The sequence below is a fragment of the Rutidosis leptorrhynchoides genome, chromosome 7, assembly GCF_046630445.1.
Source record: "Rutidosis leptorrhynchoides isolate AG116_Rl617_1_P2 chromosome 7, CSIRO_AGI_Rlap_v1, whole genome shotgun sequence".
Classification (NCBI taxonomy): Eukaryota; Viridiplantae; Streptophyta; class Magnoliopsida; order Asterales; family Asteraceae; genus Rutidosis; species Rutidosis leptorrhynchoides.
The window spans coordinates 183,063,030-183,086,858 of NC_092339.1; the positions used below are offsets into that span (position 1 = coordinate 183,063,030).

Here is a 23,829-nt window from a genome sequence, read left to right on the forward strand (position 1 = left end):
GGCAGAAGAATAAGGGACCCTTTTTTAATACCTCAAGATATATCAAGTCCACCATGTATTTAAATATGAATTTAGATATTTTATTTTAGTGGACCAATAATTGAAGATAAGTGTTTCAAAAGACGTGAGGTTTTTCAAAGAATTATGGTTACAGAGAATAGGTGGGACAAGTAGTACATACTCAAACATAAAGATCACAATCACTTTTTAATCACGGGGTTTATTTCTTTGTAGAAAACAAAAAGATCACAATCACTTTTTTTTTATTGCTTTCCTTAAATCACGGCTAAAATTGAGAACAATTTTCTTAGCCGACATGTACTATAGGTTATAATTATATATCAACAATATATAATAATGGTGTCTAAATGCTAAAGTGTGTGACCCCATAAGCCTGTATATAATCGGTAGTTTAGATTTGTGTTATGATGTGCACACTAATTCTAACAAACTCCCACTTGTGCATGCCATAACATCTAGAAAACTATACAAACATATATTGGCATCTAGCAACACGTCAATGCCCTCAAAAATATATAAGTGTTTGTTTCAGCTAAACAAACTATCATTATTGTTAAAAAATGATTTAATGATTGAGTGTCTATTGTCCCTTTATTGCCAGATACCAAGTTGACATGAGACATGGATTTAGTCATTCTCATTTGTCAACTAATTCTATTTCTCGATCTAGAAAATTCGAATGTGATCACCAATTTTAAATTGATCATCAATCAATATTGCTTGGACAAGGCCGTGTAAATACCCATTCATTTTCATCGAGGGGCCCAGCGGTATCATACTCTCGCATAGAGGAATAAATTCCATTTTGATTATATGCGTTCGTCATGTACTTCACATCATACCCAATGATGGCCTTTATAACTACCTTGTTCATGATAGCGTTTAACCATATCAAAGTATAATATGTCATACAATCAAAACCAGCATATACATCTCGGGTCTAAGGACACAAAGACATAACCATTATGAGATTGACTATTGACGATGATCCATGTAGTGATATCTCATGATTGGTTCATTTCAATATTCATCATCAATGAATACATATGAATTTTGGCATCAACTAGTTTACTATTCACCATCAGTGAATAAAACCAAACATTCATAATAATCTTAATTCATGTTATTCCCATAACATGACTGATTATGGAGATTTAGAATAATCAACAATTATTCATGGATTAAACATGCTAATATAGAACACAGTAATATAAATGAAAATGACCATACCGAGTATCTCAATTCATTAAAATAAAACTGCTTAATGTTTCAAAAATATCCAAATACTAATTTACAAATGAAAAAGATTAGTAGCTTAACAAAGTCCAATATTACTAGCATGATCATCATGCTAGTTGTGCATCAAGGGCTTTGTGAACGGTTCAGCCACGATATCATCTGTTTGAACCTTAAGAATACTAATAACATTCTTCTCAATGACTTAATGAATGTAGTCAAACTTTTGAAGAATGTGTCAGATGGATTAATGTATATGTGATTCTTTCGCAAGGATAACACGCGGCGAACTATCACAATACATTTTCATAGAAGATTTAATGTTGGGAACTACTTCGAGTTCAACAGTAAACTTCTTAATCCATACAGCTTCCTGAGCAGCTTCTCAAGCAACAATGTATTCTGCTTTTGTTGTAGATTGTTCAACCGTGCTCTTCTTAGAGCTCTTCTAATCAACTGTCTTGTCCATCATTACAAAGACACAACCTGACTGGGATCGAGAATCGTCTCGATCAGTTTGGAAACTAGCATATGTATTATGGTTAATACTTAACTCCCTTTCCAAACCATCGTAAACCTAGAACATGTCTTTAGTACTCTACAAATACTTAAGAATATTCTTAACAACAATCCAATTTTCTTAACCTAGATTTTGTTGATAACGACTCGCCAAACTCAAAAATAACATCATTTTAGTACATAACATGGCATACATAATGGATCCTATAGCCGAAGCATATGGGATACATTTCATTCGTCTTATCGCATCATGTGTGATAAGACTTTGAGACTTGCTCAAGGATATGTCCTTTTGAACATGCAATGCTCCAAGGTTGGAGTAATGCATGCTGAATCTCTACAAGATAAGATATGTACATTAATTCAAAACAATAAGCCATTTGAATTTATTTATATAGATCATGATTCCTAGTTTATAAGTAACTTCTCCAAGATCCTTTACGCAAAAACATTTTTCAAGCCAAGACTTGACATCTTGCAAGTTGAAATGTTATTTCCAATAAGCAGTATGTCATCAATATACAAGATCAAGAAGACTACTTTGCTCCCACTAGATTTAATGTAAACACAGAGCTCATCTTGTTTTTGAGGAAAAACCAACCTCTTTGATATTCTGATCAAACTTAAGATTCTAGCTGCTGAATGCTTACTTTAATCCATAAATGGATTTTAGAAGCTTGCATACTTTTAATAGGATGCTTAGGATAAATAGATCCTTTCAGTTGAACCATATATACGTCCTCGCTTAGGTCACCATTTAGAAAAGTGATTATAATATCCATTTACCATACTTCATAATCATGAAAAGTAGCTATGGCAATAAGTATCCTAATTTATAAAGCTCGTGATCAGTAGAAAAGTTTCATCATAATCTTTTGCTACAAATTGAGCTTTAGAAGTGTTTACATTACCGTCCATGCTAGTCTTCTTTTTGAAGACTCATTTACACCCCATTGTCTTACAATTGGGTAGAAGATCAATCAAGTCACATACTTGATTATCTTTCATGGACTGCATATTTGCATTCATAGTATCTCGCCATTTTTAAGATTCGTGATCTTATATGGCCTCACGGTAGCTAGAGGGTTCATAATCCTCTAGGTGAGGTTCATCTGAATTAAAAATATAATCAAACCTATTATGACGATGAGGAGTTCTACCGGACCTATGAATTTCAGGTGCAACACGTTCTGACTCACCAACAATGCACTCAGATTTAACGTGTGGATTACTAGTGCTTATAGAAGGTATGTTACTTTATGGTTCTTGAATTTCTTCAAGATCTACTTTACTCCCACTAAATTCTTATAAGAGAAGATCTATTTTTTAAGAATTCAGTAGTCCGAGCAGAAAACACTTTGTTTTCAGCTTCGTATTAGAAGTAGTAACCCATTGTTTCCTATGGGTATCCCATAAAGTGAAATTTAATACTTCAGGGTTTTAATTTGTTTGAAGTGTCATGCTTCACATGCACTTCACAGCCCCATAATTTCAAATAAGATAACTTGGGAATCTTCCCATGCCACACTTCATATGGTGTCTTTTCTACCTTCTTGGTTGAAACCATATTGAGTATGCCTGCAGCACACTCTAATGCATAACCCCAAAAAGACGATGATAGAATAGTCAGACCCATTATAAATCAAACCATATCAAGTAAAGTTCGATTCCTCCATTCAGACTCACCTTTGAGTAATGGTGTGTGAGGTGGAGTGAATTGTAAGACAATCCCACAATTCTACAGGTGGTCCAAAAACTCTTGACTCATATACTCACTTCATCTATCAGAGTGAAGTGATTTAATGATATTTCCAAGCTGACTCTTTAATTCATTTTGAAATACTTTTGAACATTTCAAAAACTTCATGTTTATGTTTTAGCAATTAAAACATAACCATATATACTATAACCATCGGATATTGTAACGAAGTAAGACTTACCATTTCTAGACATTGTTCTAAAGGGCCACATACATCAATATATATTAGTCCTAAAAGATATGTAGCTCTTTCACCTAAGTCAGAAAAATGAGCTTTTGTCATCCTTTCACATAAACATTACTCACATACATCAAATGACTCAAAGCCATTTGATTCCAAAAGTCTATAAGAATGGAGTTTTGATATGCGTTGTTTATATGACCAAGATGACAATGTCATAGATAGGTCTTATTCAAGCATTGCTTGAATTGCTTGGATGTACAGGTATACATAGAATTATCATTTGAAATCACACTATGCATATCAATTTCAAAAATACCATCACTTGGATAGGCATTAAGATAAAAAAATATTATCCTTAGAAATTAAAATATAAAAGTGCGTAAATGCAAGTTCAAAACCCGCATCTTTTTTTTAATCATATTGCTCCTAATACTAGGAGCATAATAACATTGTTTCAATAAAACAATAAGACCACTTGGAAGATTAAGCTCATAGTGACCAATGGCTTCAATCGAAGCTTGATTCCCATTGCTCACTCGCAAATCTAGTGTGCCTTTCTTCAGTCTATTACTTCTTCTCATTCCTATCATATTGTTACAGGTGTGAAGGCTACAACCGGTTAACAAAAATCCAAGAATCACTAGAAAAAGTAAATAACTGTATATGAAATATACCTGAGTTTGCTAGTCTTACCAGCATTGCCTTTTCTCATCTCAGATTGGTAGATAGGACAACTTCCTTCTCCAATTGCCAACCTTTCCACAATGGAAACATTCGGCATCTTTTGTTGGGATTTACTTCTTAGAAGGTGAAATATTTTCCTGGCAAATGATTTACCATATCCCTTCCACAAAGTATTTGACTTATTCTTTTTCACCCTTTCATCCTACTTCTCCTACTCATCGAACAACTTCCGATAAGCATTTTGCTTAGCAGCATGAGCTGCGCAAACAGGAGGATCAGATAAGGGTTCTAATTTTGTTCAACTTCCATTCATGCTTGAGAACAATTCTCAGGTTGCAGTGCCAGTCTAGGAAGTTTGAACATTGATTTTATCCTTCTCCAACAAAGAAGGAAGTGTGTTTTGGTTTACGTTTTGATTATTTGACATCTACAATAGATATAAGATTCAATATAGTATTTTCGATATTGAGCTTTAATAAATTAACTACCCAAGTTTTTATAATATTTTTTAAAAATAATTAATTTACGAAACCCTAAGATCCACATAGAGGTTCCATAGCCACATCTGTTGATCAGCTAGCAGTTATGGAGTCTATTGGTAGGTAGCGGGTACCAATTGCATTACAAGTACAACTCTTAGATATTTATGGGACCTAGAGATATATGTAGTCCAACAAACAACTATTATCTAATGGCATGTTCGTCCCATCCTTGCATCGAACTCAGGTCTCATCGTGAATACGATTAAGTCGTCCAATTTGGAAACAGTGGAAATTCACGCTAGTCTCACTAGATCGAAACATCCACCTCGTGGCTATAATTTAGCCTAATCTCACTAGATCAGAAAAATAACGAGGAGTGTTTGCAAGATCATTGGATGGAATGACTTAAATTTGACGGGTATTTTAGAAAACGTTCGTGTCAATGAATAATGCATGCACACAAGATTCGCTGCACTATTAGTTAAAAAACATTTTAACCAATTATATATATGTCAATCGTGTTTATGTGTCTAGTTTGTTATTTTATTTTATAAATAAAAGTAACAAATACACATTGTGTATCGTTTTAAAACAGTTTTAAAAGATGTCGCCCATATATATTATTTGAGTTTCAAAAAATATTTAACTTTAAACTCGTTAGAGTTTAACTTTTTAAAATCATCAATTTTAATCTTGAAACTCGTTACCAGTTTTATTTGATGTTTTCATCAAAAACATTTAGCATATATTATAATCAACAATTAAATATAAATGCATAAAATAAAAACACAACCATGCATCACATACACATAGCCTAGCCCAAAAATCCTATGCTTGATCCCATGAGCCGACATGGGATCAAGAGGTCAAACTAAGGGTAATATCGTAGCTCCACTTTATTCAATAACCAAGTGAAAAACTTGACAAACGCCATCGTTGTTAACTTGACCTGTTCGCCATCTTCTAAGTCAAACTTCACGTTGCATCTATATCTTCAATCTTCATCTTATTACATTTATTTAAAATTGAAAAATACAACTAATCTAATACTTTTACAATTTAGAATAAACATAAATAAATACTATGAAATTGAAAAATAAATAAAATACAACTTTGGCTTCAAAATGGCCTTTCTAATAAAATAGATAATCAACATGACATAATATTGCCGTAATCAACAATCACAACAATCATACATAGGTCGGGGCATTATGGCTATGTGTGCAATGATAATTTTAATAACTACATTATTAAAACCTACATATGACTTGTCCATGGTTACAATGCATGTGTACAACCATGGAATACAGCAATCAACAATTATAATAAATATTCAAGCCATAATAATTAAATCTACAATTTAAATTAGTGATATTCTTTCAATCATATTTGTGCGTCATTAGGTTAAGTCTAAATCAACCGCGTTGACTTTAAAAACCAAAAAGGTTTCGACTTTCACCAATACACCAAAAAGCTAAATCTAAAGAATAGTTACACGACAATTAAAACGGTGTAAAAGCGGCTCGGATACCACTGATGGCAGAAGAATAAGGGACCCTTTATGTGTGCACATCATAACAAAGATGTGAGTACGGAAAACATTGTATCAAGAAAACAATTCCACCTTATCAAATGCAGCACCAATTATGTGAAAGCCAACGGGAAGTTTGGATGTTCCATTTTGAACAAATCTGCATGGCAAAACCAATGCTGGCAATCCAGCTAAGTTCACATTCACCTGCAAATTATATACAAATATATACAGTTATACTATTTAAAAGGAAAGTAACTAAAGTTAACAACTAAGGTTATAAGAAATTACGGTCACGATATGCCCAAGATACATTGCCAGCTGTCCGTTCTTTTCACCTGTACATATTTATTTAACAAAAAGATAAGTAGTCGTTACAAAATATTACTATGATATCAAGAAAGGTTGGGGAAAAAATGTGTTACCAATTTTATGTGTTGCAGATGGAGCTGCGGGTGAATGAGAATATTGTGTTCTGCTAGAATCGATGTTGTTAATCGATTTTGACTGGCTTCAAGAAGCGGTGACGACGACGGAAAATCGTTTAACTACATGGATTCAATTGATAGACTATATGAACATTTTGATTAAATCACTGTAACGATTTGTTGATGATCTCATTTCAACAAAAGAAGTGAAGTTAATTCACACTTACAACTTATGTTTTGTCCAATGGGAAGTCCCTCAGAAATAGGCATGAGAAGCACATGAACTTTCTGCATGTGAAAATGAAAGTTGTGTTTTCTTCACTATCTTAATTTGCTTAAAATTTTCTGCATCGATGCTCCCTACTGGAAACACATGAACTTATAATTCAGTATTTCTTATGCTTGTTAGTTGGCAATATCTAGCAATAACTAAAGGCATTACAAATATTCATAAGCAGTAATCAACAACTCTAATTCCTTGTGATGCAGGAGCTGGTCAAGTTGGGTTTGCGAAAATTGAATTACAAAACTATTTGGCCAAACTTATGAATCATGATAGTGTGCCTTTGGAAATTTGGCTTGATGATTACTTTGGAGAAACAATATGTGGGCCGCCTGTTGGGCTATGTTGTTGGGCTAAGGAAGGTGAGATGGGTTGCTCACAAAAAATTGGAAGCTGATCAACGAGTGAAGTGGGGGACAAGGCACTGTAATTCAAGTTAATTAAAAAAATAAGATGGCAATCTAGAATGTCAAAGAAGAATCATGAGCCACCAACAAACTTTCAGTTTTATTAGGAGTGTATCTTTAAAATTAAATTTTATATCTTATCTAATTGTTTTGTTTCTATTCTTTAAGTATTTATATACCGAACATATCAAGGGTATCATTCAGTTTTTGAGTTTTTGATAAAAAAAAAAAAAAAAAAAGACTTGAAGTCTTATTAGACCATGAAGGTTTTTTTTTTGTTCAACCGAGAAGGTTGTATCCTTTTTAAACCGAGAAGGTTTAATATCTATCTTTTCTATTTAGCCATCGATCCTTCATTCCGCATTACCTTGTCATGAAAAATAGATATTAATTCGCGTGAAACCAATTCATTAAACCCTTCCGAGAAAGCGTTTATTTGAGGGCGTATGGCAGTTGTTAATCAATGTTCAGCAATTAAATCGACATATTCATGTTTGTTTTCCTCCGTCACTTGAACGTTTCTTCCACCCGAGATCAGTTCATAGTCAGTAAATTAGACTATAAAATTCAATATTTATTAATCGAAATAAACATTTGAACCATTTGACTACAATAAGTTACGAAACTAAAAGTTATATAAGGTTTTATTACCTCTGATCGTTCACACAATATCATCTTCTCTTCATCAGCATCAATACTAAATGTTAGATCAAGATTATCACTGATATCATTCTGCATAATAATTCCAAACAGGCAATCAGATTAGAATTAAACAGTACTTAAAGTAACTACATTTTTAAAAGTTATTCAAATTCCACTTCAAGTTCTTAAAGTAACCCAGGTCGATCGCTTCAATATCATGGTAGGTTACTTTTGCACCAAGAATGTGCTTGTAAAACGATCTTGTAAAATGTACATCAAGCAACTGACCATCAAATAGTGCCTTCCCAACTTAAATTACAGTTGAATCTCAGTTAGAAAAAGGAATAAAAAAATAAATTATGGATCTTAAAACACAAAGTGAAAGTGGCAATTTCAACCCATATATTCATAAATAAGTTAATTTGGTTCATGTTTTACCTCAAATGGGTCAAATGGGTAAAATGAACCAGTTACGCAAAACAAAAGGTTGTTTTAAAAAATCATTTTGGCCCAAACCCATTTTACCTCTAAAGGGTTAAACAGGTAAAGTCAACCAGTTAAGCAAAACAAAAAGTAGTTTATAGAACTATTTTGACCCAAACCCAATTTACCTCTAATGGGTCAAACAGGTAAACTGAACCAGTTAAGCAAAACAAAAAGTGGTTTTAAAAAACCATTTTGGCCCAACCCATTTTGCCACGGTTACAAAAAGCAAAGCCACTTACCACTCTTCCAACAAACTTGAAGTACGAAAGGTGTTTCGTTTGGTAATCGGAATTCGGATTTGGCTGAAACGTTGCATCGTTACCAACAGTTGTAAAAAGCATAGCTCCTTTATCAAAAATAACACGCGTTTATAACTGATACCATTCTCTTGTAAGTCCACCCGTATCAATACCTTCTTCCCCTTGAAAATGAACAATTAATCTGCCCTTCAAATCTTGAGTCGGTCTCATTCTCAATTGATTATACGAATCTTCAAGTATATACACCCGTCTTACAGAGATCCTCAATGGAGTATGACGATGATCATGTTGAAGTTTGATTTTAGATCTAAAATGAGACCGTTTGTTGTCAAAATCAATAAAACGTGGGAGCTTAAGCATGAGCGAAAATGACTTTTCGAGTAATCCCGAGTTTTGTCGTATAAACGCGTTGAGTAGATTCTTATGCTTTTCTGAAAACTTCACAAACACTACGTATTTTTCATCGACTTTAGTCTCCGAAGTAGTCACCTCGTCAGCATTACCACCAAAATCTTGATTCCCAGGGTGCAATTTCTCACACATAACGAAGAATGATTCGATGTAAGGTAACACGTTTTGAGTGCCAGCTGGCAGTGGAGATATTGCACCCGAATGTCTTGATGAAGGTTCTACATCGGGTGACATGTCAAAATAGCTCTCGATTTTGCTTATGCACGTGCTTAATTCTGTCCATAAAGGTTCTAAGGAAACATTTATGCCACCGATAAGAGTAAGAGTAGCGGTTTGAATGTTTTCAGGGAGTGTTTGGTCTTTTCTGTATTAAGTAAGGCGACAATTAAGCTTAGGGAGGTGATACTCACACACCAGTTTTTGATCCATACACACTTTTTGCAACAAAACTTACAATTATATCCTTAGATTTATCTTGGGACTTGAACCTCTATTATTGTAAATAAGGACATAATAGTCAATTAGGTGTGTATGGATCAATATTGAGTGTGTGAGTATCATCTCCCGCAAGCTTAGTGCTTGTAAGACCCGCAAGATTGCGGCTCCATCTGAAGCGTTAGTAGTAATAAGTGCCTTTTCGATTTGACTAAATCTATGTAATTCATCCATGGCTGATATTGTGAGGTTCTTCATTGCGCCAGCTAGCTCGGTGATGAATAAATGACAGTGACTGGGTGAGATGGTCACCAATTTCTTTAATACTTTCACCACAAGAGCATATGCATTATCCGACAAACTAAAAAGAGTAGATATTAGAAAAGTATACATCTATTAGGTGCTAATTAATTTTAAAACAACTGAAAATCAATGGATTCTACAACAAACAAACATTTTCCTAGTAAAAAAAATCTTTACGGAAGTAGGTTAGACATGCTAATGTCCCAAATAATTTATATTTCTGATGCAAGAAAATACTAAATTAATTTTTCTATATCACAATAATCAGATTGACACCCAAGTACTATCTAATGAGTTTTGTGATGATATTTGTATGATAGTAAACTCAGGAAAAAAGTCTCAAGTTAACCCAAACTTGTTTTGAGGCATTATACATCCAACCCAATTTACCACCTCTATTTTGAACATTTGATTATCTCATCAGCATGGACATTATAAAGTTTAATCATAGGTTATTAATCCAAACATATAATCTTAAAAAGCAACATATGGTGAATCAGCATGGTGAATCAGTTTGTGTAACGATAAACTATCTAAACATTTAAAGTCGCCCAGATTTCAGAATTGCAGAGAATGACATAATAAGAAGCATTATGTCTTCTGGTAATGCCTGACCCAAGTTGCTTTAATCAATGGAGAAACACAACCACAAAACTCTAATCGATCTCCTATCAAATCCGATTTAAAACAATATCATGATATCAAAACAATTTAAACACACACATACCCTAATCTCCTTGATTGAAATCTTGCAGAATCAAAACCCTAATTGCAACTGTGCAGAATCGTAAAACCCTAATATTGAAACAAAAAATTTGAAAAAACTAACCCATGGACAGAATCGTAAAACTCTAAAATTAAAGAACGACATCAAGAATACTCACCCGCGATTAACAACTGATGAATTCTAGAAAATTGAAGTTTGAAGATCGTTCGCATGCGATTGTATCGATCTCTTGTGATTGTATCATGTCTCTGCTTCTTTAGATCTAATTAAGCCGCTTTTTGTTAAGGTTGATGATAATGGGGGTGAAGGGCGTAAATGGCGTGACCCCTATTCAGATGCAATAATGAATATGATAACTTCCTCCTTCTATGTAATGCTAGAAGAAGAAGAGATTATAAAAAAATAATAAAATATGATAAGATTTTACATCGTGGCGTATTTGACCTCTATATGATACATTTTACAAACATTGCATTCGTTTTTAAAAGACAAACTTTCTTTACATCGAAAGTTGACGGCATGCATACCATTTCATAACACATCCAACTATAATCGACTTAATAATAGTCTTGATAAACTCAACGACTCGAATGTAATATTTTTCGAAATATGCCATGAATGATTCTAAGTAATATCCTTAAAATGAGCTAATGCACAGCGGAAGATTTCTTTAATACCTGAGAATAAACATGCTTTCAAGTGTCAACGAAAAGGTTAGTGAGTTCATTAGTTTATCATAAACATTCATTTCCATCATTTTAATAGACCACAAGATTTAATTTTCATAGTTAACTGCAGGAACACTCATCTGCAAAAATCATAATACAGGAACACTCATCTGTATAAAAATCATTCATATGGTGAACAGCTGGTAACCAACATTAACAAATGCATATAGAATATCCCCAAATATACAGGTACACTCATCTGTATATAAAAATTGAAGTACTAAAGCATCCATAACCTGGATGGGGTTCGTTAGGCCCATAGATCTATCTTCAGGATTCGCGTCAATTAGTGGCGTTCACTAATTCTTAGGTTACCAAGCAAAATGGGTGATATTCAATAAGATAATTCAACCATAGAATGTAGTTTCAATTACTTGTGTCTATTTCGTCAAACATTTATAAAAGCGCATGTATTCTCAGTCCCAAAAATATATATTGCAAAAGCATTTAAAAAGGGAGCAAATGAAACTCACAATACTGTATTTCGTAGTAATTATGCATATGATGGCATTAAACAAGTGCAAGGTTGGCCTCGGATTCACAAACCTATATTAATTATATATATTTATATGTTGTTCAATATTTGTTCATCAATTTAGGTCAAGTCATAGTGTACCACAATCCTAATGCTCGAGACTAATATGCAAAAGTCAACAAAAGTCAACTTGATCCAAAATGACTACCAAAATCTATACATGATTATTATATAACTTAAATATAGTCGTTTTATATATTTAAATATTTTTAACAGATTTTATTAGAGTAAATAATATACTTCGTTTATTAATAAGTAAAATTTTATATTAAAATTTATATAATAAAAAATATACTTTTATATATCTTAAGTAATAAAATTTATAAAGTTCATTTAATATCATAAAAATATAATGATAGGTATTATTAATGTAATTATATTACACGTAGTAAAATATTTTTGTATCACATATTTATTTGATAAAATAATATCGATGATAACAATAGTAAGTAAAAGTTGTATTATTTTGTAATAATAATAATTATTATTCTACTAATAATAATAGCAATATTTATATTTACTAAAAATGATATTATGATAAAATGATAATTTTTATTAATAATAATACTAAAATGATAATAATAATGATATTTTATATTAACATTGATCTTACTATTAAAAATAATAATTTTTGTAAAAATAATAGTTTTAATATTAATAATACTTTTAATAATAATAATAATGATAAAAATAAATAAAAAGATATTTTATCTAAATTAGTAACTTACAATATTTTTATTTCATCATGATATATATACTCATTGTTTTCTAATCAATTTGTTTAATAGTTTTTAATCCTCTTTTATATCGCATTCATAATAATGATAATAATCGCAATCATAATAATTAGATAATATTAATATTAGTTTTAAAGATAATGATACTAATAAGTATTATGGTAATATTAATAATAATACTAATAATTATAATAATAATGATGATAATATTAATAATAATTTTTGATGATAATAATAATAATAATAATAATAATAATAATAATAATAATAATAATAATAATAATAATAATAACAATAACGATTTTTAAATTACGATACATATATTAATATTGATAACATTAATAATAATAATAATAATAATAATAATAATAATTATTATTATTATTATTATTATTATTATTATTATTATTATTATTATTATTATTATTATTATTATTATTATTATTATTATTATTATTATTAGATACTAATAATAACGGCGATAATAACGACGATAGTAATAATAATCATTTTAACAATAATACAAAAATTCAATTGACTATAACTTCTAATCTGTTCATCGAAACCATTCGAGTTCTAAATGAAAAGTTCTTAATTTTTCGCTAGCTTTCCAACGACATGCATATCATATCTCAGTAGCATATGTATCTAATTCAGGATTCAACATAAACTATTTAACGATAATATCAAATGTACAAGCATGCATAATCCTATATACTCGAGCACTAGTCTGAGATACACTAATAATATATAAAAGTTAAGTTATGAGTGGTCACGTATCAATATTGAGATTCAATATTGCAGGAAGTACGTAGACGCAACAGAGATGATAAACACTAGATTGGTCTCACGAACATACCCTCGAACATTACCCATCATCTCCATAGCTATAACCCATATTTTCCTTAGCTCTATCCCACTCACAAAACTCGTTTTGAAATAACTCGGTCATGACCTCGTCGTAATATTTTATGTATAATACTAATATTAATAATACTAATAATAATAATAATAATAATAATAATAATAATAATAATAATAATAATAATAATAAGATTTATAATAATTTTTAATAAATATTACGGAGTACATGTAATATCAGAGAGATAGATCGATAAATGGGTTTGTGAATTGAATCAAAACGCGTTCGAGCTTTATAGCCCTTGACCTGGACCCATAAGCTCCGCAGTCACGGAGCATTTGCTCTCACCAATACCGCAGTCGCGGCACACCACTGTCCAGCACACACTTGAATTCCTCGTGGGCTGCCGACAGTTTTATATATATATTTTATAATATATTTGATTAATATAATTAATTATTAATTATATTATATTTACGTACATAGTTAACCTGTAAATTTAGTTCCAATGACTCGTACGTTGACTCTCGACTTATGTTCTGGTTTCAGTTTCTCGAACGCATTTTCGTATGCTTAGAAAACTAGTACTTTTCGTTACGCGACGTGTACCTTTATTAATAACTAGGCTTAATCATTTATAACCTATATCATTTGAAGTGGAACATAATCATTTAAATTTTTTGGTCATTTGCTTTTATAAAATGAATTCTCGTTGTTTACAAAAATACATTTAATAATATTCTTTCAAATCAAAACGTTTTATGAGTAGATTAATATTATATTCTATCACTTTGTAACTTATCCATATTAGAAATATTTATTTAGTAATATATTAATTAGTCTTTCAAAAGATATTTATATTTTAAGGTATAATTTAAAACCGTTTACATGATAGAATATATTGTACCATATAACGTTTACGTTCTAAAACTTAAATAGATATAGTTCATTTGTGTACTAGCGTTTACTTTAACTTCTTAACGTACTAGTTGACATATCCAAATATTAATCGAATCAATAAGCGAGTGTTACAATCGCTTACTTAATTAATTTAAAATCATATATATCTAATATACATAAACTCGTTTTAATATACGTTGCAAGTTATTCACATATCTAGCAACTCATATTCCAACATACGTTATTTAAACAAAGACATTAATAATCTAGTTCTATTATATCGAAAAATGTTTTCGTACATTTGAAATTAAGTCAATTGATTCTTATGTAATTTAATCTTCCACTAACTTTTGTCTAATTCTTGTTAATGACACTTTTGTTCTTATTTATAAATCACTTTACTAAATATTCCGAATATCGTTAAAAGGAACAGATTTCCTAAATCAAAGTGGACCTCTCAATCAGAGACTCGCAATCATACAATGTATCTGATAAATCAATTATTTGATATCATCTTTTAATTCTATCGATAAACATATTGAAACAAATATGTTCATGTAAGGTATTATATGTTTAACACTTTGTTAATATTCTCAAGTTATAATATATACATATATGTATGTAATCATATCCATTTATATAATAGTTCGTGAATCATTGGAATTTGGTCGAGGTTAAATGAATGTATGAACACAGTTTAAAATTCTTGAGATTTAATTTAACAAACTTTTCTTATCGTGTCAGAAATATATAAAGATTTAAAGTTTAAATTTGGTCGGAAATTTTTTGGTTGTCACAGTACCTACCCGTTAAAAAAATTTCGTCCCCGAAATTTGATCGAGGTCGTCATGGATAATAATAAGAATGTTTTCATGATAAATATGAGTTGATAAATAGAGTTTTATCATCATTGAGTAATATGGATAAAACCATTTGATTTTGTTAAGAGAATGAGTGAAGCTATCACAAGAGAGTGAAATGAGTAGGTGTAGATTCGTCATATCTGTTGACGTAGATAGGATTGATTTCCAAGTTCAAGAGATTTGGAGAAGATCTTCGTAATAAGATTTGATTCTTCGGTAATCAAGGGAATTAGGATCTGCTTTAAATGCGATCATCTGTTTTTATTGTTATGTCTAATATTTTACTATAAATCCACCCCCTTCGTTTCATTGTAATTTACACCATCTATTCTTTCTACCTTAACTCATATTTTAAAGTATTCGTCAATATGCTCCATCCAGTACTGATTCTTGATATACTCCTCACTTTCATATCTATCATTCTTCTCTTTCATCTACCACCGGAGGATTTTATTTATTTCTACTATTACCTTGGGGTTATAGTAATTTTAATTCTCCCGTGCCTCTACATGGCAATACGTATTGATATGCACGGTTTGTAAATTATGTGTTGTTGTCGAGCTTTATATTTTCTTTTATATTCAAGAGTTCCATACGTTTGTCTCCCCTTCCCGATTTCAAGTCAAGCGAATAATGGTCCAGAATTTGTAGGTATGGATTTCGGAATGAACATAATTAATGTTCTAAGAAAGGAATTGTAATGACAAAATCTTGATTTGTTAAATTACTAGAATACCTCGGACAAGACCGAATCATCAAGAAAATATTTTCTTGATATTCTTAGAGGTTAAATAGAGTACCAGAGTTGTGTAACAGGGCACATGATGATGTTATGATCCGTGAATCATCACGTTCCATTTAGAAACTCAGCGTGACTTACTGTAATATAATCACGTTGATCAAGTATCATTATATTATAATAACTCATGCTTCAGTTTCCAACACTACTTCAAAAACATTCTTATTTTAAACTTGAAGGTTTCAGAATTTAGAGACAAAAATAGCTTCTTTTATGATGTAATACAGATAGTGCGAAGAGGTAAATAATTTCGGATAAGAATAATAATGGAAATATCTTCAGAAATATGGAGGATATTTATAATGAAAGATATGATGATATCTTAAAATTTCTAATATCAGAGGATGATGAAGAATATTACCCGTAAGAGTTTAGAGTCAGGAGCAAGGTATTCGCTAATGACTTCAGCAGATACTGAATCATTTGAATTCTTTGAAGGCGATTTAGTCTTTATGATTTGTCCACAGCCTCCTTCATAACTGGCTCAATCCGTTTTCCAGTTCCAAACCTTCTCTTTTTCTGAGCTTTGCCAACACACTATTCTTTATCATCAAACTTTTTACTGTTAAGGTCGTTTACAGTTTTTGCTGCTTCATCGGCATTTTTCAAAATTTCGAGAACTAGTTCGCAGTTTAGGGTGTTTTTCAAAAACTTCAAATTCGAAGTATGTAAGTCCAGGAGATAGATGTTATATGTACACATATAACTATTGGCGTAGATATGCTGCGAGATTTCAAAATACTGATTGCTAATTCCCGATGATTAGTATGGGAATTCCTGTTACAAGATGCAGATGAGTAACTGATGGGGTTTTGATGATTTTTCGGAAAATCCTAGATCATTACAGTTGCTGATAAGTTTACTGCTAATGTGGTGGAATATAAATGGTTCCCCGGTAACGATGGTGAAAGGGCATCGTATATATCAAGGTTATAATAAGGTTAGTCCGACTGAAAAGTCGAAGTCGACTTGCTGGAGCTGTGACAAAACTGGCTACCTTGAAAAGAGATTGAAAAGTTATTTTAGCTAATAAATGCCAAAGGGTCTGGCACGGATACCTGTTAAACTATGACTTTGGTTTCGAGGGTTTTTCAGGTACATAACTGTGGGTAACATGTGGTTGGATCATCATCACGATTGTTCATTATTTGAAGTGTCTTCAGGAATTTCGGAGGGTTTGAACACAGATTGTAATCGTTAATATACATATGATGTTCTAGCACAGTTTTGAAGTCAAAGTATAGCTTTGAAAGATGTAAGGATCTAAGAGTGATGGTACTAGTTATATCTCAAATCGAAATTTCAAAATCAGTAATTGGAGTTGAATGAATACGGTTGTTTTAATTTCTATTAAAAGAATGTATACTGTTGTGAAAGTTGTGAGTATAGTTGATGATTGTGGAATCAGATTCGAATAGTGTAACATATAAATTGTGAATTTATATATCTCTCGGGTATTACCTACCCGTAAAAAAAAAATTCACAATTAATATTTTGTATAAAAGAATTTTATTACAGTCTTTATAAAAATATATATGTGTATATTTTCTTTAGATGTAATATAGATTTAATGAGTTAATATTAAATTGAACTCATTTGATTTACGGTTGAAACTAGAGTTGAATGATTCCTAAAACTTTAGAAATTACATAACTTTTACGGAGTATTTCTTTAATATAATTGAAATTATGAATCAATACTTCGTTATTTGTTGATGCATGATGTTGGTGTTTGTGGAATTCTTGTGAACTTCGCAAGGTACGAATGATGTTGTCTAGAAAGTTCCGAGTACAGTGAAAATGAAAGTGTAATATCAAACATGTATTTGAATAGTACATCTGGTTTATTATGACATGAAATTTATTGAATTGAGATAGAGATTGTAGTTAACGGTGGTTAAATTGCTGACAAAGGATGTACATCATAGCATATTAGTAATATGAATTAACTGAGTAGTTAAGATTCACACATAATAGCTTAGTACGAAAAGATTTATTATGGTTTAAAAATTTATATATATAAGATATACATATAAATCCTTCAGTGGAAATGAGTTAATACTTCATAACTCGTTATTTTGATGTACCTATTGGTGATTGTGTTGTTAATATCATTAGTGGTTATGTAATTGATGGAGCTTATAGTGTTACAGATGTTGCTGGTGTTGGTAATACTGACGGTGATGCTGGCGGTACTGTTGATGCTACTGGTAAACAAGTCTAGCTTGTAATTTGTGCACTATCCTTGTCAGGGTTTCTATTCTTCCCCGTATCACTTCTATCCATCCATTCATCTTGGTTTACGGATATGACTTGAATAAATAATCTCTAAAACTTTAGAGATTACATAATCACCGTAGAATATTTCTCCGATGAAGTTATGAATCAATACTTCATCGTTGGTTATTGTTGGTACTCCTTGGTATCTATGGTGCGTGTGACGTTGATGTTCATGGGACGGATTGTGAAGTTGAGGTTTGCGATGCGGTTGTTGTTGGTGGTGGTAATGGTACTGTTGGTGTTGTTGATGGTGCCTGTGCTGCTGCTGGTGCTTGTATCCTTTGCACCATATTCTCCAAAGCTACTACCCGAGCGCGAAGTTCGTTGACTTCTTCTATTACACCGGGATGATTGGCGGTTCGGACGAGCGGGTGAATAAGATCTAGAATTTGAGATAATATATAATCGTGACGAGACACTCTGGAAATGAGAGAGAAAATGGTGTCTCGAACAGGTTTGTCGAAAAGTGCTTCAGGTTCTTCATTAAGAGGGCAATGTGGTGGACGGAAAGGATCGCCTTCTTCTTGTCTCCAGTGATTAAGGAGGCTACGAACCCATCTCCAATTCATCCAAAATAGATGATGGCTGATTGGTTGATCCATTCCAGTCACACTGCTTTCGGAGCTTGAGTGTGATTCCATTTCAGAATCTGAGGGACTTGAACTAATGACGAATTCCATTTCGCACGATTGAATAAAGGATTTTTCGATATGAAATAATTTTCGGCTATCGGATGATATTCTAATTACACAGAATATCTATATATATACGGCAAAAGATTTCGTAGATTACGAAGGAATTTACGGAATATGTTAGGCAAAGTTTACAGTAACAGATACGCTAAGATATGAATTTTGTCTATACACTATTCATGCAATCAATGCAGTAAGACGTGTCTAGAGTAAGAATGATAAGTAAGTAATTTTCGACAAGAAATGATAAGTAAAACTTTTTTTTTGACATGCAGACATGGTCGAAGTCCAGACTCACTAATGCATCTTAACAACTATCAGTTAGACACAGTAATGCAAGACCTGGTTCGCTAAGACCACCGCTCTGATACCAACTGAAAGGACCCGTTCATATACATTATAAACGATTCACAATAGTTGATTACATCGCGACGTATTTGACCTCTATATGATACATTTTACAAACATTGCATTCGTTTTTAAAAGACAAACTTTCTTTACATCGAAAGTTGATGGCATGCATACCATTTCATAACACATCCAACTATAATTGACATAATAATAGTCTAGATAAACTCAACGACTTGAATGTAACGTTTTTGAAATATGCCATGAATGACTCCAAGTAATATCCTTAAAATGAGCTAATGCACACCAGAAGATTTCTTTAATACCTGAGAATAAACATGCTTTCAAGTGTCAACCAAAAGGTTGGTGAGTTCATTAGTTTATCATAAACATTCATTTCCATCATTTTAATAGACCACAAGATTTAATTTTCATAGTTAACTGCAGGAACACTCATCTGCAAAAATCATAATGCAGGAACACTCATCTGTGTAAAAATCATTCATATGGTGAACACCTGGTAACCGACATTAACAAATGCATATAGAATATCCCCAAATATACAGGTACACTCATCTGTATATAAAAATCAAAGTACTAAATCATCCATAACCTGGATAGGGTTCGTTAGGCCCATAGATCTATCTTCAAGATTCACGTCAATTAGTGGCGTTCACTAATTCTTAGGTTACCAAGCAAAAAGGGGTGATATTCAATAAGATAATTCAACCATAGAATGTAGTTTCAATTACTTGTGTATATTTCGTCAAACATTTATAAAAGCGCATGTATTCTTAGTCCCAAAAATATATATTGCAAAAGTATTTAAAATGGGAGCAAATGAAACTCACAATACTGTATTTCGTAGTAATTATGCATATGATGGCATTGAACAAGTGCAAGGTTGGCCTCGGATTCACGAACCTATATTAATTATATATATTTATATGTTAGTCAATATTTGTTCATCAATTTAGGTCAAGTCATAGTGTACCACAATCCTAATGCTCGAGACTAATATGCAAAAGTCAATAAAAGTCAACTTGATCCAAAATGACTACCAAAATCTATACATGATTATTATATAACTTAAATATAGTCGTTTTATATATTTAAATATTTTTAACAGATTTTCTTAGTGTAAATAATATACTTCGTTTATTAATAAGTAAAATTTTATATTAAAATTTATATAATAAAAAATATACTTTTATATATCTTAAGTAATAAAATTTATAAAGTTCATTTAATATCATAAAAATATAATGATAGGTATTATTAATGTAATTATATTACACGTAGTAAAATATCTTTGTATCACATATTTATTTAATAAAATAATATCGATGATAACAATAGTATAAAAAAGTTGTATTATTTTGTAATAATAATTATTATTATTCTACTAATAATAATAGCAATATTTATATTTACTAAAAATGATATTATGATAAAATGATAATTTTTATTAATAATAATACTAAAATGATAATAATAATGATATTTTATATTAACATTGATCTTCCTATTAAAAATAATAATTTTTATAAAAATGATAGTTTTAATATTAATAATACTTTTAATAATAATAATAATAATAATGATAAAAATAAATAAAATGATATTTTTATCTAAATCAGTGACTTACAATATTTTTATTTCATCATGATATATATACTCATTGTTTCCTAATCAATTTATTTAATAATTTTTAATCCTCTTTTATATCGCATTCATAATAATGATAATAATCACAATCATAATAATTATATAATATTAATATTAGTTTTAAAGATAATGATACTAATAAGTATTATAGTAATATTAATAATAATACTAATAATTATAATAATAATGATGATAATATTAATAATAATTTTTGATGAAAATAACAATAATAATAATAATAACAATAACGATATTTAAATTATGATACATATATTAATAATGATAATAATAATAATAATAATAATAATAATTATAATAATAATAATAATAATAATAATAATAATAATAATAATAATAATAATAATAATAATAATAATAATAATAATAATAATAATAATAATAATTAGATAATAATAATAACGGCGATAATAACGACGATAGTAACAAAAATCATTTTAACAATAATACAAAAATTCAGTTGACTATAACTTCTAATCTGTTCATCGAAACCATTCGAGTTCTAAATGAAAAGTTCTTAATTTTTCGCTATCTTTCCAACGACATGCATATCATATACCCTATCTCAGTAGCATATGTATCTAATTCAGGATTCAACATAAACTATCTAATGATAATATCAAACGTACAAGCATGCATAATCCTATATACTCGAGCACTAGTCAGGGATACACTAATAATATATAAAGTTAAGTTATGAGTGCTCACGTATCAATATTGAGATTCAATATTGCAGGAAGTACGTAGACGCAACGGAGATGATAAACACTAGATTGGTCTCACGAACATACCCTCGAACATTACCCATCATCTCCATAGCTATAACCCATATTTTCCTTAGGTCTATCCCACTCGCAAAACCCGTTTTGAAATAACTCGCTCATGACCTCGTGATAATATTTAATGTATAATACTAATATTAATAATACTAATAATAATAATAATAATAATAATAATAATAATAATAATAATAATAATAATAATAATAATAATAATAATAATAATAATAATAATAATAATAATAATAATAATAAGATTTATAATAATTTTTAATAAATAAAATAAATATTACGGAGTACATGTAATATCAGAGAGATAGATCGATAAATGGGTTTGTGAATTGAATCAAAACGCGTTTGAACTTTATAGCCCTTGACCTGGACCCATAAGCTCCACAGTCGCGGACCATTTGCTCTCACCAATACCGCAGTCGTGACACACCACTGTCCAGCACACACTCGAATTCCTCGTGGGCTGCCGATAGTTTTATATACACATATTTTATAATATATTTAATTTATATAATTAATTAAATATTATATTATATTTACGTACACAATTAACCTGTAAATTTAGTTCCAATGACTCGTACATTGACTCTCGACTTATGTTCTAGTTTCGGTTTCTCGAACGCATTTTCGTATGCTTAGAAAACTAGTACTTTTCGTTACGCGACGTGTACCTTTATTAATAACTAGGCTTAATCATTTATAACCTATATCATTTAAAATGGAACATAATCATTTAAATGTTTTGGTCATTTGGTTTTATAAAATGAATTCACGTTGTTTACAAAAATACATTTAATAATATTATTTCAAATCAAAACGTTTTATGAGTAGATTAATATTATATTCTATCACTTTGTAACTTATCCATATTAGGAATATTTATTTAGTAATATATTAATTAGTCTTTCAAAAGATATTTATATTTTAAGGTATAATTTAAAACCGTTTACATAATAGAAAATATTGTGCCATATAACGTTTACGTTCTAAAACTTAAATAGATATAGTTCATTTGTGTACTGGCGTTTACTTTAAATTCTTAACGTACTAGTTGACATGTCCAAATATTAATCGAATCAATAAGCGAGTGTTACAATCGCTTACTTAATTAATTTAAAATCATATGTATCTAATATACATAAACTCGTTTTAATATACTTTGCAAGTTATTCACATATCTAGCAACTCATATTTCAACATACGTTATTTAAACAAAGACATTAATAATCTAGTTCTATTATATCGAAAAATGTTTTCGTACATTTGAAATTAAGTCAATTGATTCTTATGTAATTTAATCTTTCACTAACTTTTGTCTAATTCTTGTTAATGACACTTTTGTTCTTATTTATAAATCACTTTACTAAATATTTCGAATACCATTAAAAGGAATAGATTTCCTAAATCAAAGTGGACCTCTCAATTAGAGACTCGCAATCATACAATGTATCTGATAAATCAATCATTTGATATCATCTTCTAATTCCATCGATAAACATATTGAAATAAATACGTTCATGTAAGGTATTATACGTTTAATACTTTGTTAATATTCTCAAGTTATAATATATACATATATGTATGTAATCATATCCATTTATATAATGGTTCGTAAATTCTTTGAATTTGGTCGAGGTTAAATGAATGTATGAATACAGTTTAAAATTCTTAAGATTTAACTTAACAAACTTTGCTTATCGTGTCGGAAATATATAAAGATTTAAAGTTTAAATTTGGTCAGAAATTTCCGAGTTGCCACATTCATCAAGTTCATCCTCTTCGTTTTCCTCAAAATTAGATTATTTATATCA

The 23,829-nt window shown here is 30.4% G+C and overlaps 1 pseudogene; it reads right to left on the minus strand.

Moving 5' to 3' along the window:
* Positions 1-6,491: 6,491 nt before the first annotated feature.
* Positions 6,492-10,161, minus strand: LOC139859820 (E3 ubiquitin-protein ligase UPL1-like; annotated as a pseudogene).
* Between the last annotated feature and the right edge of the window lie 13,668 nt (positions 10,162-23,829).